The sequence below is a fragment of the Sciurus carolinensis genome, chromosome 1 (assembly GCF_902686445.1).
Source record: "Sciurus carolinensis chromosome 1, mSciCar1.2, whole genome shotgun sequence".
Lineage (NCBI taxonomy): Eukaryota > Metazoa > Chordata > Mammalia > Rodentia > Sciuridae > Sciurus > Sciurus carolinensis.
In genome coordinates, this window is record NC_062213.1 from 62,822,848 (window position 1) to 62,842,759 (window position 19,912).

Genomic DNA, 19,912 nt, shown 5'->3' on the forward strand with positions numbered 1-19,912 from the left:
TCCTTATCACAGTGGAGTGGGGCTCGTTTTCTCTTTGCCTTCTTTTTCTCTTAACAAACAGCTTGCTAATCTGCGTGTATTCCAAGGCAATAAAAATCTAACACAATGCTGAAGGCGGAGTAGGTATACTCAGTAATTGCCAGATGAATGGATTAATAAAAGAACGAAGATTCTGCCAACTGTTGTGTTCAACGTGGTAGCAACCTGCAATAATATTAACATAAGAAGAGGTATATTTTGTGAATTTTCTACCTCTATACTCACTGTCCTATGTTAGAGTGACTTCATCCACTTTTGTTCAACAAAAATGAATGTGCATGTCTTTCCTGCGAAACACTAGGGTTTGAATTTAGGAATATGATGATGCTATCTCTCAAGAAAAACCAGTCCCCAGCCCGGTTTAGAATTCTAAAGGGTGCATAAAACGTCTTCCATATAAGAATATTCTGTAAGGTTCCATTTGTCTCCAGAATTCCACAGCTTTATTATTAGTAATTTTTTGTAACCAGATTCAAATGTTTAATTTTTTTTCAAAACTTAACTATACTAGTAAAAATAAATTATATTTAGACCACCTTTAATATTTGTACATCATCTTCATACAACTATAACACTGCTTTCGAAAGACATTTGGTAAAGGATATTATTTTCACAATGAAAATGTGTTTCAAAAGTAGGGCAACATTAAAGAACCTTAGTCTGAAATACATTTCGTAATGCTGAGAGGCATATTGTTCTTTATCAAATTAACTGTACTCGTATTCAAAAATAATATGGTTTTTAACTAATGACAATTATTTCTTGTCCATTTCAGTGAGTTCTTGGATCCAAAACAAAATCTGTATTTATTTCTTTGAAAACATCATTCGTTGACCGTCCTTTCACTGCTGTGGAATGATCTGCCTTCTCAATCCAGTAGGTTTTATTGGGACCTTGCATTTTCTGTGTCACTTTCCCCAGAAAGTTCTTCTCACACATTTCATCTGCTGAGACTGACACAAACCGTGTGGAATCTTTTATGCAAAAGAGATCTTCATCTCTGAGTTTATGCTGCTGTTTGGGATGGTGCAGTGGATAAGAAATACAAATGAGACCTGGAACAAAACCATCAGCATCATCTGGCTCAGTAAGCCGCATTACAGAAGCAGCTGCTCTTGAATCCAAGAACGACCTCCAAGGAAAACACCTGCAAGCTTGTATTCTCCTGAGGTCTTTAGGTAATTCAAAACTGCTTTATGTGCCTTAATTCTATGTACAATATTAAGGCCTTTACGGGTAAATCTCAGGGAAAAAAAAGTCATGAGATGCAAGATGGGATGCTAGTGACATCAAACCAGGAAGAGCCATATCTCCTGATGCTCCATGTGTAAGAATTATTCTGTATGTTAAGTTCTCACTTGGCACCAAACGGCATCCAGTAATTTATTTCCAAAAGGATTTTTAACTTAACTTCTGTATGACTTGTTTTCACTGTTGAATAATAAACTTAAAGTGCATTATATCTGAGAAGCAAAGGGCATCTCCCTGGGAAGGCAAATGTGGCCATCAGCACCCAACTGCCCTCACTCTCTTCAGAGCACAAGCTAGCAAGCTCAAAGAGACCACCTTGCTGCCCCATCAGTGTGGTCTTCACAACTTTATTATTTTAGGAACAACATAATAGCAGGTAGAATGTAAGTCCAATGGCAAAGGCACCTGGAGTAGTAGAATAACTTAAAGGAAAAAGAGATCGTATCCATTTGGAGTTGGAAAATTAAGACTTTGAGGGAGAGCTAACACATCTCAGGTGTTTTGGGAGAGGTAACCTTTCAGGACTTGTAGGTCTTTAAAAACCAATGGGAGCAGTGTATGTGCAGAGGTAGGCAAGACTGGATGTGATTAGAGACAAAGGGTAATCTAATTTTGCTGTGGACAGTTGGCGAAAGATATACCTTCAAGGAAGGTGGGATCTATATTGTTTACGGCCCTGAATAGAAAGCTGGAGAGTCTGTACTTATTTCTGTAGCCACTCCTGTTTTAGGAAGATTAATCTGACAGTACTGTGCAGAACTACCTTGTGTAGGGAGAGGAGGTGGGCAGAGAAATCTATGGAAATTGTCTAGGTGAGCAAGAAGGAAGATCTTAATCAGGAGGACGGCAGTGAGAGCAGAGAGGCTCTGAAAAAGAGGGGACTGTGGGCAAGAGAGGAACAGCCCAGCATCTTGTACATTAAACCTTTTTCATAGGAAACTGACAAGTACATGCGAGTTTATATATTCTGCAGTAAATGGTAGTTCTCAAAATATTCCCCACATTTTCTATCAGAATGAATTTATTCCAAATCTCAGTTCAACCAAAGGCAGAGATGCTTGTCACAGTAATTAAGCATCGAAGGCACCACTGGAGTAATAAGAAGCTCAAACTGATTTATCACTAAAAACAGTGACCACACATTGGAAGTAGTTCACTGGTTACTCACCTTGGATCGGCCTGAACTGTCCTCTTGGGTGGTTGAACACAAAAATTAATCTCTTGATAATGTGTGGAGTCCTCTAGACTGTCAACACAAGGAAGAGAGAACCCAGGCTTTTAGAGCTGGAAGCAATTTAGAGATAATCTTGTTCAATGTCCTTATGAGTGAGGAAACCGAGGCTCAGTTAGTTGTAGTCAAGTGATCCAGCTAATCAGAGAAGGGACCAAGAACAAGAGCCCAGCTCTCCTCAGGCCAGTGTTCTCTGTAGGATGCTAATTAGCACTAAGATATATTTGTGTCTGTTCACACATTTAACACATCATTCTCGACCATGTTGAGTCTTCAGTTAGACAATAACACTATTTGATGGCAGTAAAATGAGGCCAGCATGGAGTCGTTAAAGAGATTGGAAGACAAGGCTATAGACATAAGCTGGTTCTTAACTCTCTAGGACCTTGAATGACAAGACAAGAGTTTTGTACTAAAATAGAAAATGTGAAATCACAGAAGGCTTTTACAACTGTGCTTTATTTAAAAGCACTCCATTCTCTCAAATTCTTGCACAAAATCTGAATGAAATGCACATCACATGATTTCATTACTATGAAAGAATAAATTTTCTGAAAATTGCCATGGGCAATTAGACTTTTTTTCAAAACTTCAAAACTGAGAGAAGTTTCTGTTTATTATAGTGACATTTCCAAATTATACACGTCATTGCAAATCAGAATCTTTTGGATTCTTTAAATAGAGAAAGATATCTATTTTATTCAGGTATTTTTAGAATGCTTATCAGTTAAATATATTACTTAAATTCAAAACAAAATGTTATACACACTTTAAAGTCTTCCTGAGCTATGATACATTAATTCTACCAAGTTCACTGAATACCACCAGGTCAGTTAAAATGTAAATGTCATATACATGCAATTCATGACACAAATGGAGACACAATCAAATGACTATAATGGATCCTCAGCTGTGCTGGTAGTTCTGGTAAGGAGCTATAAGGAGCAAATGGCTTTCTACCTGCTTCTGTCATTAGTTCATGAAGTGGAAAGCTTCACAAAGGCACACCTGGAGGGCCGGAAAGAAACAGAAAATTGTCTGACCAGCCAGATAAGCTTAATCAACCCAAGTGTTTACAGATATAGCACACAGATTATCTTCCTCTTCGATTGTCAAATTATAATGATTTCTAAATAATTCATTAAATAATTCATTGATTACAGATGAAATCCAAGGAAACAAACAATAAAATCTTGACTTCCATCACTGGAAAATGACTTTTGAGCTATGAAACCCTTCAGCAGATGAATGGATAAAGAAAATGTGGTACATAGACTCAATGGAATATTACTAAGCCTATAAAGACAATGAAGTTATGGCATTTGCCAGTAAATGGATGGAACTGGAGACTATCATGCTAAGTGAAATAAGCCAGTCCCCAAACACCAAAGGTCAAATGTTCTCTGATATGCAAATGCTGACTCACAATAGGTTGTGGGCGGGAGTGGAGGTTCCTCAGATTGGGGAGGGGGAAGTGCGAGGGGGTGAGAATGGGAAAGACAGTAGAATGAATTGTACATAACTTTCCTATTTTCATATGAATACACGACCAGTGTAACTCCACATCATGTATAATCACAGGAATGGGAAGTTATAGTCCATGTATGTATGATATGTCAAAATACACTCTACTGTCATGTATAACTAAAAAGAACAAATTAAAAAAAAAAAAACTAACAAAATGTTTTCTGAGTACCAGTTACACCTCAGATAATGTCTGTGGCAAAAGACAAACACGGCGCCTGTCTGTGTGTATCTTCAAGTCTAGTTGAAAACACAAATAAGTGACTAAGAACATAAAAACACAATGAGGACTTGACATAAGTATTTCAGAGTACTGGTCCAGGGTTCTGTGATGGAGAATAATAAAGGGAATGTATCTACTTGCATCATGTAGTCAAGAAAGGCCTTTCTGATGTGGTGACATTTAAAGTAAGACCTGAGAAATGAGGAGGAGACCAGGAACAAGAGTCCAAGGAGGGAAAAGGCTTGGCTTGCTTTAGGAACTTCCAAATGGTCAATGTGCGAAAAAGGATTAACTCTGTGGACCTAGGTTGTCCAACACTTGTGCACTCCAAAGAACACCCTGGTCTTTAACTAGTTCCTAAGAAATAACATCTAATTTGGAATACCCCGTCTCAAAACGGTGGTTTTGTCTACTGGGACCATGGTCCACACCGACAGTTTATGTTAGCTATGTGATTTATGGTAAGGACTGTGGGCCATGTGATATCACTTTGACTCTCAAGAGGTTACAGACTAAGTAAGGTCAGCTGCATGCATACTCCATGTCTATGTGACTGATCCCTAATAACTGGACACCAAGGCTCGAGTGAGCTTCCTGGTTGGCAACACTCTGTATGCTGTCACACACATCATCATTAAAAGAATTAAGAGTTAGTCATAGCACTCTACTGGGAGAGAGCAGCTGGAACCTCATGGTTGGTTTCTCTTGGACTCTGACCTATGTGCCTTTTTCCTTTGTTGATTTTAATCTGCATCCTTTTTATCAAAATAAAGCCATAACTATAGCAGGTTTTCTAAGTTTTATAAGTCCTTCTGGCGAATCATTGAACCTGAGGGTGGTCTTGGGAATTCTGAATATGAAGTCAGTGAAAATGGACTGTCAATGGGGAGTTCATGATCACAAGGAATCTCTGATGGGAATATTATGAAGGTTACAAAGTTTAGGTTGCAAGTGCAACAAGACTTCACTGAAGAATTTTAAGTAAGGGGGTGACGTCTGGTTTACATTTCCCAAAGATCTGCATGGCTGCTATGTGGGGTAGAGATTAGAAGGAAGGGGTGGAGAGGTTACGGGATGCGGGGTAGGTAGAGATAGAGAGATTTGAGAGAGAGGGAGATTTGAGATATGGCAGATTTGAGCTCTACACTGGATGTGAAGGAAGAAAACTTTGTAATTGGTTATATTTCAGGAAGGAGGGAAAGACAGATCACAGATAGTTCCCAGGTTTCTGTCTTAACCGGGAGGATGGAAGATTCACTGAGAGTGAAGAGTAGAGGAAGCAAAGGCTTGTGGGATAAAGGAAAGAAGAAAATTCAAATTTATACATGCAAAATTTGAGATGTTCTGAAACATCTAAGCTGAGTGGACCAAAGATATAAATTAGAGGTGAAAGCAAAATGGATAGATGAATAAGATTTAAAGCCACAGTAAAGGGTGTGTCCACTTAGAGAGAATGTGGGCAGATAAAAGGGCTCAGAACTAATCCCTGAGGTCTTCTAACATTTGGAGGTCAGGAAGAGACTGCTTATTATGCATCAGGATTTTCACGAGCTAACCTACATAATCCTAACAAAGACTCCAGGACATAATTATCACTATTCCCACCTTTTTAATGTTTTAATTAGTGTGTTAAAACTATACATAACAATGGGATTTACAGTGACATATTCATATAAACACATAACATGATTTACTCCAACTCAATCAAACCAAGATATGAAGAATTTAGATATCTTGCCTAAAGTTTCTCTTTGTCTGTCTGTCTCTCTCACTCTGTCTCTCTGTCTCTCTGTCTCTCTCTCTCTCTCTCTCTCTCTCTCACACACACACACACACACACACACACACACACACAATTATATGGAAGAAATAGAGCCCAAACATCTGGCTCTAAAATCTACTTCTTTGTTGTTGTTGTTATTCTACTTCCAAGTCATAAGCAGAAAGGAAAACAAAACAAAAAGCCTCAAAAACAATAAAATAAAAACAGATAAGAATTGAAAAAAAATTCTAGTACTTATGATTTCCAGGATTGAGAAAAATTCAGAGAAGGGGTTCGTGGGGGGGAAAGAGGGAAAGGAGAAGTACTCTGGATTGAGGATGAGCAAACTATGTTATATGCATTTATGACTTAGTAAAAATGAACCCCACCTTTATGGTATATCTATAATGCACTAATAAAACACAAAAAATGATCTACATCTTAGACAGCCTACTAAATAAAACATAATACCATAAAGTATTGCTCCCTAAGCCTTTCAATCAGAATTTAATTCAAGTTCTTTATTTTCCATCTACACAATCTAGACAGTGGTAAAAAACTGCACTTGATAATGAACTCAAAGTGTTCTAGTTGTTGTCCATATTCCCTTAAAGTTTTTTTGAGAATCAGCAAAATCATACATTCTCTAGGTGGATGATATATGGAATAAAGTAAAAAGGTTTCTTTCAATTTTTTTAAGCAGCAGCAGCATGAAGGAAAGACCTAAAATGAATTTTTTCAATGCAGGTAGATGACATCAGGTGTGCATTTCTAGAGAGAAAATGAGATTGATCAGAAGCATCTATAAGTTCTTTATATTAATCGTATTATATTACTTTTTGTTCACAAAGAAACAGTTGAAGAGGCTGACAAGCAATTTTTAAAAAGTAATCTTGAAAAAGAACACTTTTGGTGAAAAGAAAAATAAAAAAAGACATGGTTAGAGTTGTGAAGCCGTGGCACATCAGGAAAGGACCAGGACGCTAACCCCTACCCACAGGGACACGGGGAGTCCCTACCCTCCAAGTATGCACAGCACCACCCTCCTTATTCCCTGGGGTAACCAGTTTATTTTCACAGTATGTCGGCTGGTTAGGAGGGGAAAGATTGACTGTGTTTAATGATTAGCTTGATGGGAGGCAACTAGTCTGTCTGGGCTGAGTCTGTGGTTGCTTTCTGAGTTGAATAAAACAATCATTTGGACAGAACTAAATTTTTGACTGAGATAAATACAATCCCACGATTTGTAAATACCCGTAAAAGCAGGAGTGATTCAAGAACAAACTTACATATATGTTAGTCTCCTTGGTGAGAAACTTGACAGAATTCAGTGAATATCCACTGAGTACTCATCTTAGGTTCTGAAGGTATAATGGTGAATAAAAGATTTCCTCCCAAATAATTTGATGACCTGCCTGTTACTATATTATTATTGATTAATTAATGGATTGATTTAATTTATTGTGGTGCTGGGGATCAAACCCAGGGCCTTGTGCATGCTAGGCAACCACTATACCACTGAACTACACCCTTATTGTTTATAATGTTGATTTAGAAAAAAGATCTCTACTTGGGAATCACACACCACACACACACACACACACACACACACGTTTGTATGTTTTCTTCATAAATGTGTTTTAAATTTTTTTTCCATTTTTTTCATGGTGAAGGACAAGCAGCAAAAGTTATTTAATAGTTTCTCTGTTCTTTCTTCCCCAAACCTGCTCCCCTGCAGCTTCCCCACCTTAACTAATGGCAACTCCCTCCTCCCGGCTGCTCCAGCTAGAAGCACTAGTGACATCCTTGTCTTATGGTCCAGGCCCACATCAGCATCCACTCACCTCTCACCATTTCTCCTGAAAAGGCGGTTTCATTTGGATTGGCACGACTGCTGTATGGCTGATCTCCCTGGTTCCTCTCTTTTCCCCTTTCTCCTGTTCTCAGCAGGGCTACTCCAGCAACCGAATCAACCATCCAGCAAGACATCATGGCAAACTCATCCCCTTTGCCAATACCCTCTGGTGCCTTCCCAGTTCACGAGGAGTGAAGGTCAGTCTGTACAAGGGCCTTTCAGGTTCTTCCAAATTTGCTCCCTGACATCTCCCATGACCTTTCTTCCCCCTACTTCGGTCCTCTGTACTTCAGCCTCTCTGGCCCTTTGCCATCCCCTGAACACGGAAGTCATTCTCCTACCTTTTGTTTTTGCTGTTTCTTCAGTCCATGCAGGCCTGGTTTGCTTCCACAGTCTTCCCTGACTGCTCTATTTAAATTTGCCGTGCCTTGAGCAATTCTGTCTTCTTGTATTATTTTTACAGCAATCATACTTTTCAAACACTAATGATTTTACTTACTTATTTTGCCAATTTCTCCCCATCAGAATGCAGTGCTGGGTGGTTAGAGACTTTTGTTTTGCTAATTCTGTGCCCTCAGTACCTAGAATAGTATCTGGTATGCAATAAAGATTGTCACAAGAGTGAATGTGGTAATGAGAGATGTTTTCTATATTCCAAATTGGGTAGTCTTTCCTTTAAAATAACATTCTATAGATGAGGTCCCTGTCATATAAAAAAAGGTTTCATGTGATGCAGGTGGCATTTTATGCTAACCCTGGACAACAGAACCAGAGGTGATGGAAACCGTTAGAGCAACAGGTAGAAGTGACAGATGTAGGTGGATGATGTGTTTATGGCATTTCATCCTCAAGCACAGAATCAAACACATGCTAGTTCCACCTCAGATTCACCTCTTGCCAACAAGGAGGACTCTTCCTTCTTCAGACACTGCCACTTTACCTTATTCCTGGGCCAAACCTGCACAGAAGGCCATACAGACTCCACGGGGAGGAAGCTGCACAGTAACAGAGTCAGGAGCTGAGCTGACACAGGGAAGAAAAGGTGGCCACTAGTCAGAGCTAGGTGGCCAGTTTCATTCTCATCTCCTGGGAACTTAGAGCTTTGAAAGCCCAGGTGAGTCACATAATTCCCACAGCAAGAATGAATTCCCCTTTTTGCTTTAATCTAAATCAGAAAATTGGAACATACTGCAAAGCTAAAATGACCCAATTTTGCATTCAAAGAGAATTTCATTTAAAGTAGGGTCCCATTTGAAGAACCAAAGACCCATTTATTTGTGGGAAGAAAATCATAAGGAGGCAATGATGTTGTAGTAACAAATTCACAAAACTGCAGTTGCTTTTTGGAAGTAATACTTTATAATGTCTAAGTCTTTGTTTATAAAATGAACAATAAAAACACAGAAATATGAAAGCTATTATTTCATCAGTGTAAAAGTCATCCTTTCTGATTGTTCTACCTTTGCTTGCTTTCACTGTAATCCATCTTATACGAATAGCTTCATCTTAGCACAGCTCACCCATGCCCACGTTACTCCTCTCTCAAATTGCTCTGGTGACTTTTCATTGTTTAAAACAGAAGCTAAATTTTTTATATTTAATTTATAGAACCCTTTTTCAAAATAAGTGTTATATTAAATTATAATACAGATGAATGTAAAAATGATCTGCTTAAAGTAGGATATAGATGGAGAATCTAGACTCCAATTGATTGGCCTTCTACTAACCCCTATTGCACAACAATGCTCTATACATATTCAGAAACATTTGGGCTTAGTGGAGCAGTTTGCATAACCCTGGCCTGAAGAATTAAGTGAATTTTTCCTTTCGTTTATTTATTTAGTAATTAATTAATTAATTTATTTAGACTCTGACGCCCAAGGTCTACTACAAATGATGGCTCCAAATTACCTTCCCACTATTCTCTGATGTTCTGATGTTACATCTAGCACACCATCCATTTTCAAGCCGAGCTCTCTTCTCACTATTACTTGAATACTCCCTAACTCATTTTCCATGTTTTGTATAATTAAAAATTGGGTTGGAATCAAAGTACCTACTACTCCTACAAACCCAAGACAGGTTATAGAACCTACACTGCCTTTGTTAATCCATTTGCAATAACTGAAAACAGAAGCACCTACTTCATAATGCTGTTATGAGCTAAACCATGTCAAGAAATTGGAACCCCACCTAGGATACAGAAGTGTCCCCTAAATGTTGGATATTATATGCCCAGGGATAGCCTCCACACCAATCCATCTTATATGAATACTTTCATCTTATCATAGCTCATCTGAGCCCAGGTGACCCAGAGCTCCTACCCCTCCCTCCAAAATGATCATTGTGAAGGTTTCCAGGTCACCAAACATTTCACCATAAGCAAAAGGAGTCTGAAATTCAGGCTTTCCTTGCTCACAGTTGGACTGCATTTTTATGAAATATGTGGACTATGAAAATGTGACTTCCTTCTTCTTCCCTAGTTTTTGAAGGTGAAATCAGTGAAGAAAGCCAAAACCTACCAGGAATTCTCTTGCATTTTTCAAGGCAGGACAGACACAAATCAAGGATCTGACAGTGCTGCTTTCTGTGGCCTCTGTGGTCAGGATGAGGTCTCCAGGGCTGAGGGATGAAGTGGTTATTCAAGAAAATGAAAAGAACTGGGCAGGGTCACAGGCTTATGAATCCTCCACTGCAGAGCCGCCCAATTTGCAGCACTGAAAGGGCTCTGGGGTGGCAGTTCTTCAGGCAGGGCTGGGGGTAGCTGGAACCCTTGCTCACCAACCATAACATTCGAGTAGCTTCAGTTCAAATCCCAGCATCATGTGATATAATCATCCATGTATTTTGTGATGTGGAAGAAGGTTGGGAAGACCTATCCTCCCTCCCCCACCTCACTGAGGTCTTTGCTGTTTTTTTTTCTGGCACTGGTTTTGCTCTGGGTATAATGCTCATCAGTGTCCTCTGCAGTCTGTTGTGGCTGTCTGATCCTGAAAAGCTGGCTCCAGCAGTGGGTAAGCAGTGGTCTCAGGGGCCATGGAGGAGTCCCTGCACTGTAGTGGCCCTGAAGATGAGTGCCAGGAGGTGGCAGTGTTACCAGGGTCCGTAGATCAGGCTTACAGCACTGTGGATTGCCATGGGAACGGTGGCACTGATGGCCAGGGTAGGATATTTAAATGTTTTAATCATTTCAAGTCTGCTGTATGCAAGCAGGACAAAGAACAGGTTACTGGAATTTCTGCCCTTCAGATGAAAAGCCAAATCCTTGAGAGACTTAGCCTCATTGAAAAAGACACTGGAGACCTTGAATCAACTTTGATGGAAGTCAGACCCAAGAATAAAGTATTTGAAAACAACACAACACAACAAAACATGAAACTGGATGTCCTTATTAAAAAGCTTTAAGGCTCCATGTCTTTACTTGAGTTTAAAATAGAGGTTTTAGAAAAGGACTTCAGAAAGAGAAATCTAAATATTTAGAATGACGTCGCTGATGCCTGACATTACAAGAAAGATTTAAGTCTTTAGAAGATGCATCAACACACATCCAATTTCAAGTAGCTGTAACTAAAACAGCTTTCAAAACACATCAGAAAAATGTGGAACAACTTCAGAAAGCACTGAAAGATACTGTGCATGAAAATTTCACTCTGTAAGAGGCTGCTGTCTATAGAGCATGAGACATGGAAAGGAAGAGTGAATGAACATGTTAAATAGAATAAAATGACAGGAAATATGGAAGGGTTTATGGGATAAGTTCAATGATGAAGTCAAGGAAGACTCTGGATAACCTCTTGCCAAAGGTGAGAGACTGGGTTCTTCAAGAGACACCATCAATGGTGGGAATGTGGAATTGGATATGACAAATGAATCAGAGAACGGAGACCTCTTAGAATGAGACTCCAAAGGAGTTCTGAAGAACCAACTGATAAAGTTGAGTCAAATACATATTTGAAAAATAAAAAAGAAACCAAATGTATTCTTAATTAACTGAAGACAATAAAATAAATTGATTTACTTAAAGATCATGTTAGAAGTCTCCAAAGAGAGAAAGTTTCCCCATCATTAGGGAAAAACCCCCCAAAAACTAACAAACCAACAGAAACAAAACAGAAAGAGAGATGAAAAACTTCAGTAGGTAAACTTTCTTTTCTCAACTGTATGAAAAGAAAAAAAAAAAAAAGGAAGAAATAAATGGATTTCCACCAAATGTCCAATTTAGATCTAGTTCAAACCATAAAATAGAGGCGAGTCTATCCAAAGCTGATGACAAGATCAGTCAGGCATGTAAAAAATATTAGCCAAAATTCTTTCATAAAAAAGTCAAATAAATCACTGACTATTATCAAAGCCTGCTTATTTCCCATGAAAGAAAAGCTCATGGTAGTAGTTTGAGAGCTCTGACAGCTGAGAGAAATTTCAATAACTTAAGAAGAGAAAAGGCATACATCAGACAAAGTTTATTGTGGAAGAATTTAAACATTTCAGAAAGTATACTATGTCTCCGATGTTAGAAATGGGGTATTTGGCAGAGGCTTATGAGGACCATCAGGAAATATCTGGACCAGATCCCCAAACAAGAAGGAAGACTTGGTGGTGACAATCACAGGGATCCAGGTCCAGTGTCCTCCTGAAATGCCACCCTGTTAGGGTCAGGACTCTGAAATAGGATCCCTCCATCAGGCTACTTACATCCTCCACAGAGCATGCCAAAGCTTCCCCTGGGTCTCCCTGTCCTGGCAGGCACTGAGGACCTTCTGACTCCACCCTCCCATCTGAATAGGGCACCTCTGACAACTGCCCCCAACTTCCACCTTGTATTCCCATCAGATGTTACTGAGGGCTCCCAGGAGGCATTTCCTCATGAAAGAATGCCTTTTCCTTCCCCTATTCTTGAAAGCTAGGACAAATCTCCCTAGGGATTCTCTCCACCAAGGGACTTCCCTGGTCCAGCACATCCTCTACTACCTAAGCTCTGGATTTGAGCTTTCCTCTGACAACGTGAAAACAGAAGTGAGACACCTTCTAAATTGATTCTTCCTTCATAAGCCCCCTCTGAAAGTCCAGAAATATAGCAAGGTGCCTTCTTTCCCCTAAGACTAAAACAATATTGTTTTCTCTATTAATTATATTGCTATAAAGTGATTTTACAATGACTCAAATGGAGACTGATACAATTATAATTCTTTGGATAGTGCCTTAGAATTGTAGATCATCAATATGTGGATTTCATAGGTAAACTGTATCTATTTTATTCTATTTGTAGGTAGCATAATTAGGGTAGTTTTATTGTTAACAAGTCCACTAAAATCATCCAGAAGTGTAGCAGGCAGTTATTTTCTTGTAAAATAATTTTGAATTTTTCCCTTTCATTCTATTGCTATTACTTAATGATCATACGAAAGTTCATATGGAACCATGATAGGATTATAATTCATAGGAGAAATTTCTATAGATGCATATTATATAAATTCAAATCTTTATGGTATACTCCTTATTTGATGTTTCGTCTATGTTTTCAGTGAGTCTAAAATTCTTATTGTAACTACTTAACATGTCTTTCAAACAATCCAGAAACATGGAAACAGTTTGTTTCTCTTCCAAAGTAGTCTTGAACTTTCCCTTATTTATTTTCACTGCTCTTAGTTAAGTGATTACACAATTGCTCATTGGAAGTCTGTTAGATTTATAGTTTCTTAGGATATTATTTTATAAATGTAGCTTGAAAGTGAACTTCTTGAATATAGGTTTCCTTTTCTTCTTTTGCTAGGTAATTTAAGGATGATATTTCAATTGTTGCTATTTAATAAGTCCTCCATAATGTGAGCTATAGTAAAAGTTCCATATATGCCATCATGCAACTGTAGACATTTGAAAATCAAATTCTATTTCTGTAAAACCAAGGCTGCATTTACTCCAGATTAGTATATTTAGTTAAATAAATTCTGGTTTAAAAAAATCCTATCTATTTTTAAAATATCACCCTTACTCTTTTCTTTTCCAGGAATTTGCTTTTGATCTTTTCCTACAATTTCTTCTATCAATGTTCAGAGTCATACTTCTTTAGTGGTACATTAACATGCTAAATCCTTGTCAGATCAACTACTATTCTTATAGATTGTAATTTTCTGGGGTCGGGGGGGGAGAGAAGGACTATACTTCCAGCTATATATTTTGCAATTTCCCTAGGGCTTGAGTAAATGTGCATGTTTTGAAGATAAGAATTTCAGAAGTGGCCAATACGTATTTATTAAATTGAAGGAAAAATACTTCACAGTAGTTAAGTGAACTTGCAAACATACTCAGTAGTATATGTGGCCTGCAATAAATTAGAGGCTGGGAATTCTATCCCATATGTGTGCTTATAAAAATGAGATCATAAGCTTTTCTGTCTCAGACAACACAATTTCTCTCCTTCTTGCACCTCCAGAATAAGAATGTGAGTAAAACCCAATCTTTGCTCGATGGGCCTCTACCATCTGTTGGCATCTACTAAAAGAAGGGCTTACAATTGTAAAGATGTACTTTTTGCACATTGGAAGCATCTCTCAAGGACCTGAGATCCATTCCCAAGAAGGTAGCCATCAAAAGAGTAAGACCTCGGTCTCTAATAAGACTCCATTGGAGGACAAAATCCTAATTCTGATGATTATCAGCCAACAGACACAGTTGGCCTGGTCTCATTTATACTCAACAACTCTGTACTTTTCACTCTTTGACTCTGAGTTCTCATGAGCAACCTTAGTTACTTGCTTTTAGTTAGCTTTAACCATCACTAATCCTGAAAGTTGCACAACTGGGCTATACATTTTGAGCGTCCCTCTAGTTTTCCTGTAGATAACACCTCTGATATGTGGGTTATGATGATAATGGTTACGAAGGTCACTTTTCAGGGACTTGAAGTCCAATTCTGTTGAAATAATAATGGCTCCTCACTTGGGCCTGTGCAGATGTCTGATGGTGATCTTTTGACATCGAAGGGCCCAAACTCCACCCTCATATCACAATAATGCTGTCATTTTCTGAACATGTGTCCCATGAAGATCTATGAAGACTGATAACCCATGTGGAGACCACTGATTACTTGATCTTCAACCACCTTTCCCCACACTTTAAGTCACCCTGCTTCTTTATCCCATAAACACCCTCAATCCCTATCTGTTTAGGCTTGGGTCTTCCCCCTCCATGCAAGGCTACATAGAAAATAAACTCTCTTTTACAAAATTCATCTAAGTGGTTGGCATACCATGAAATAAGCAAAATGAGAGTGGTTCAGTTACCTGAGTTGCTGATCCTAAACTGGATCTGATGAGAAAGTATGAAGGTAATCACGGAAATCTATGACTGCTACTGAAAAACAGTTTCCATGGTGCATACACTGTTATTTCCATAGGGGAGAAAAGCATTACACTATACACTATACACTAGCATTACCAATACACTATATAGTCTTTTATTCCTTAATATGAAACTTCCTGTTAATACAATGTGAAGGCTTTAAGCTGTAATGCTTAAAAAAGTCTCAAATTATGAAAATCTAAGGTTCTCATTATAATGGTAACTTAATTATATTGCACATTTTTCATACAATAAAACACCCCTGGAAAGTTTATCCAGATATTGAGAGATATTATATAGTACAATTGGATGACTTAACATTACAATGAAAGCCTTTGCTTTTGCATTTTCTGGTTTTTGTGTGCCATTATTATTATTTATGATTTGAATGTTGACAGTCAAGTCAGCATTGCATAAGCCATAGAGTAAGCATGGTTTCTGCCTCGGGGCTCTCTGAATGAATTAGATGGGCAAACTGTTTCGAGTTCACTCTGAACTCTGAAGATAGCTAACTCTCAAAGGTGCAAGTTTCTTTGTCTTTAATACATTTGTGCTTTCCCTCCTTTATCCTTTCTAACCTTTTGCCTTAATTTGTGTCCTTCTTCACTTGGAGATCATTGAAAATAATGAAAGAAGATGTCAATTTTCCTAAAAATAAAATCTGAACATCTGAATGTTCCTGTGCTACAAAATTGAAGTCACAGGAGTGAAGAAGTGAAATAAAGATCAGGATTATGAAAATTAAATAAAGAATCCTTTGCCTTTATGCTCTCAAACAAGCTAGTTCTTCTGCCCATGATGTCCTTTTCCCTTTTCTCTGGCTCAGAAGTCTCTGCAACTGAGATGCCTTACTTGACATTCCCATTTGACCATGCACTCCCAAGGGCAAGGAGTATACCTTATTCAGCTGTGAACCTGCGGTATATCTAGCTCTGAATACTCAATAACTAGAGGTAAGTGATGAATAAATAAAAAACAAGAAAGACTCTTAAAATGACATCATTCTCTTAGAATGATATGACTAGTGAAATTTCCACCCATCTATTCATAGTCTTAATCATGTTGATGAGTATGTTTTGACCCTGATATATAATCTTAAAATACCAGCAGAAAGCCTGAGGTATCCTGGTTTGCTGTTTGCTATTTGACTTGCTGTTTGACATATCTCTTCTTAATTCACTAATCCTGTCATTCCCTGAAACTCTTCCATAGACATAGAATCCCTCTCTCTCTCTCTGTCCTCCATATCTTTTCTTTTCTCTCAGTTTTCTCTGTATTGTCTGTCCACTCCATGTTTTGTTCCATGATTGTTTTTTTAAAATATCCATGGTGATATTCACTACCTTTTTATTTCATATCCCTTCACAACGCAAATTATTGAAGAATGTGAAAAGGCAGTTAGTGATAAAAGGTCATTATAAATGTATTAACAAATCCATGACCTATTGTTTTTATCCTCTCAAGGAACCATTTGAGACTGTAAGAAACTATTGTAAATTGCTCAGACCTTTAGATAGCATATCTTTTTATCTGTACTGGGTGTTAGAATTCCACCATATTTACTAGGTATTGCTTATCTGCCTTGGTGACTATTCCTCCAGAGGTAGCAGGGGTACAAAAATTATATGCTTATACTCCCAAGTTGCTGATGCTCTTTAATTTTTATATTTCACACTAAAGCACAGGATAATACTTATGATTTAGCAAGCCTGAGACAGATGCTATGATGATAAACTTGTTCATGGAGAGGAGAGTAGGAAGTGGACCTAGTGTCTGGATCTGCTCTTTTTGGAAGTTGACATCTGCTATGAAATAGAAGCAAAGGGAAAAATCCCTAAACTTGAAGTCATAGGGCAGTTGGAGTCCTGCCTTTGCCCCTTGCTAGCTGGATGACCTCATTTTATTTGAAACAGAGATCATAATATTGACCTTACTGAGTCATTATGAAAACAAAAGAAGATGGCATACTCTTCAAAGACATCTGAGATTTCAAAAGTATATTCTGTAATCTTGTCTTAACAGAATTTTCTCTTCTACTTTTAACTATCTGAATTAGCATTTATGAATTATTCTGTTAGAAACAAACAAAAAAAACCCAGATATCATTCTCTTCAGAGTACCAGTCCTAAGACCAAATTTAATTTGTCTGCTCTGAAATAACTCTTTACATTATAGATTCAGCAAACATATACTATATGTCAGACACATATGCCAGGAACATGTAGTTTTCCGTAAATAGATAGTACATATTTTGGGTTGCGTGGGCAGCATGGTCTCTGTCATGACTATTCATTTCTGCTGCTACCACACAAAGGTTGTCATGAGCAACACAGAAACACACAGGCTTGACTGTGTTCCAATAAAACTTTATTATAAAAACAAATGGCAGGTCTGATTTGGCCGTGGGGCAAATTTTGCTGATTCCTATTCTGGGTGACACTGAGATGAAGAAGACAAAGTCCCTGACTACATGGAGCTTATATTCCAATAGGGAGAACGATCAATGAACAAAAAATAAATACCACCCAATGGAAAGTCAGGTGGCATGAAGAAAAACAAAAGCAGAATAAAAGAATCAAAAGTGAAGAGGGAGGAGAAGCTATTTCAGATAGGGCACAAAGGATGACCTCTTGTGGGAATTATTGCTTGAGAGGAAACTGGGATAACACCAAGAAGTGATATCCTGACTGCCAGGTGAAAAAGGCTTGGGGAAGATACTGCAGATGCAAGCTATACGGAAAGTGAGTCGAACAGTAGCTCTGAAGGATATGTCCATCCAGAATCTCAGAATGTGACCCTACTCAGAAAAAGGGTCTTTGTAGATTAAATCAAGTTCACAATCTTCAAGATGAGATCATCCTGAATTAGGATATATCCTAAATCCAATGACAAATCCTCAGAAGACAAGGCGAAACAAACCTAGAGAGAAGAGGGGAGAAAACCACGTGGAGTCAGGCAGAGAATGGAGTTACACTGCTATAAACCAAAGAATACCAATGACTGCTGGCAGACATCAGAAGCTAGAAAAAACCCATGGAATGGATCCCCTCTCATTGGCCCCAGAGGGAACCAATTCTACCTCTTGATTTTAGACTTCTAATTGCCCCTATGAGAGAAATCTCTCTCCCAGAAAAATAACTATGGAGAGTGATTGATTTAAGTCTTTCCGTTGGTGATGATTTGTTAATGCAGCTCTAGGAAACTAATACAGATGGAAATAAACTCAGCATGTTGTAGGAACAGAAAAATATGAGCCAAGCAGGCCAATCTGAAGGTAGTCAATGTAGGTATTCAAAATATTTAAAACCCAACATGACAGAGGCACCCACCCATCATTAAGTCTTGCCAATGCATATTGATTAATTATCAGCCTGAGAGGTCAGAGGGAAGTCTAAAGAGACAGGCAAGGGTCAGATTGTATCTAGATCTGTGAGCATGGAAGGGAGTTTGGATTTTATTCTAAGTGTAAACAGATGCCAATGGAAGGCACAAAGTAAGGAAGGACATGATTTGATATATGACCTTAAAAGATCACTCTAGAAGTCCTAGAAAAAATGACTATAGCAGGAGGGCAAGAGAAGTACAATTATGTAGCTCCTACAATATTTATGACAACAGAGGGTGGTGCCCGACTCAGGCCGCCACATGATTCCAAAGGTTTTGTACAGGACACGTGCAGGGATGCCACCCTCAGTATGAATATCGTGGACTTATGTATTTATTGCAATAGCTTTCCAGCAGAGGGGTAGTGATATGCCCTCAAGAAAAATGTATTACAGCAATGTTCCACCAATGGTTTTGTCTTGAGAAAGGGATGGCTTTTTAAAATTTACATGAGGGGCAAGGCATGATGGTGCATGCCTATAATCCCAGTGATTTGGGAGGCTGAGTCAGGAAGACAGTGAGTTCAAAGACAGCCTCAGTAACTTAGCAAGGCCCTAAGCAACTTAGTGAGAACGTGTCTCAAAATAAAAAATTTTAAAATGTGCTGGGGATGTGACTCAGTGGTTAAGAGCCTCCAGGTTCAATCTGTGGGAACCCCACAAAAAAAATTTGCTCAAGGATCCCGTGTAGGCTAATGATACTTAGGTCCTAAAGCAGTAGTGAAAAGGTACTGAGAAAGGTCAAATTCAAAGCAGATTATGGAGATAGATCAGTGGAGTTGTAGCTATGGGGAGTAAAATAGAAGTCAAAATGACACATTACTTTAGACTTTAGCCACTGTGTGGTAATATTTACCAAAGTGGGCAAACCAGGTAATGACTGTTTGACATACAAGGAGGGTAAAAATGAACTTGAAGGTTCTGCTTTTTCCTGTTACCTTTGTGATGACTGTTAATTATCCAGGTATGCCTTGTATGCATAAGGCCCTGGGTTCAATCCCCAGCACCACAAAAAAATAAAAAATAAAAAATAAATTATCCAGGTAAAGAGATCAAGTGGATAGTTGCATATGTCAAATTAGGGATTAGTTTCTGTTAAGTTCTTTCCCAGCATGATTATATCTAGAAATAATGCAATAAATTGATGCTACATTTGGTAATGGTCTAAGGTTGATTAGATGAACTGAATGTAGATCTAGTGCTCAAAGACCAAAAAAAAAAAAAAAAAAAAAGCATTTTCCAAAAGGTGTTCAGAATTGACTGATTATCTAGTACAATTTATAGTGGATGAAGCACATCTGGGCCT

The 19,912-nt window shown here is 38.3% G+C and overlaps 1 protein-coding gene and 1 pseudogene across 1 annotated transcript in view; both read right to left on the minus strand.

Annotated features, from left to right (window-relative positions):
- Kcnb2 (potassium voltage-gated channel subfamily B member 2) overlaps nt 1-19,912 on the minus strand; it is a 347,478-nt gene that overhangs the window by 241,499 nt on the left and 86,067 nt on the right. The gene's annotated exons all lie outside the window — the stretch shown is intronic.
- Nucleotides 795-1,347, minus strand: LOC124960233 (testis-expressed protein 30-like; annotated as a pseudogene).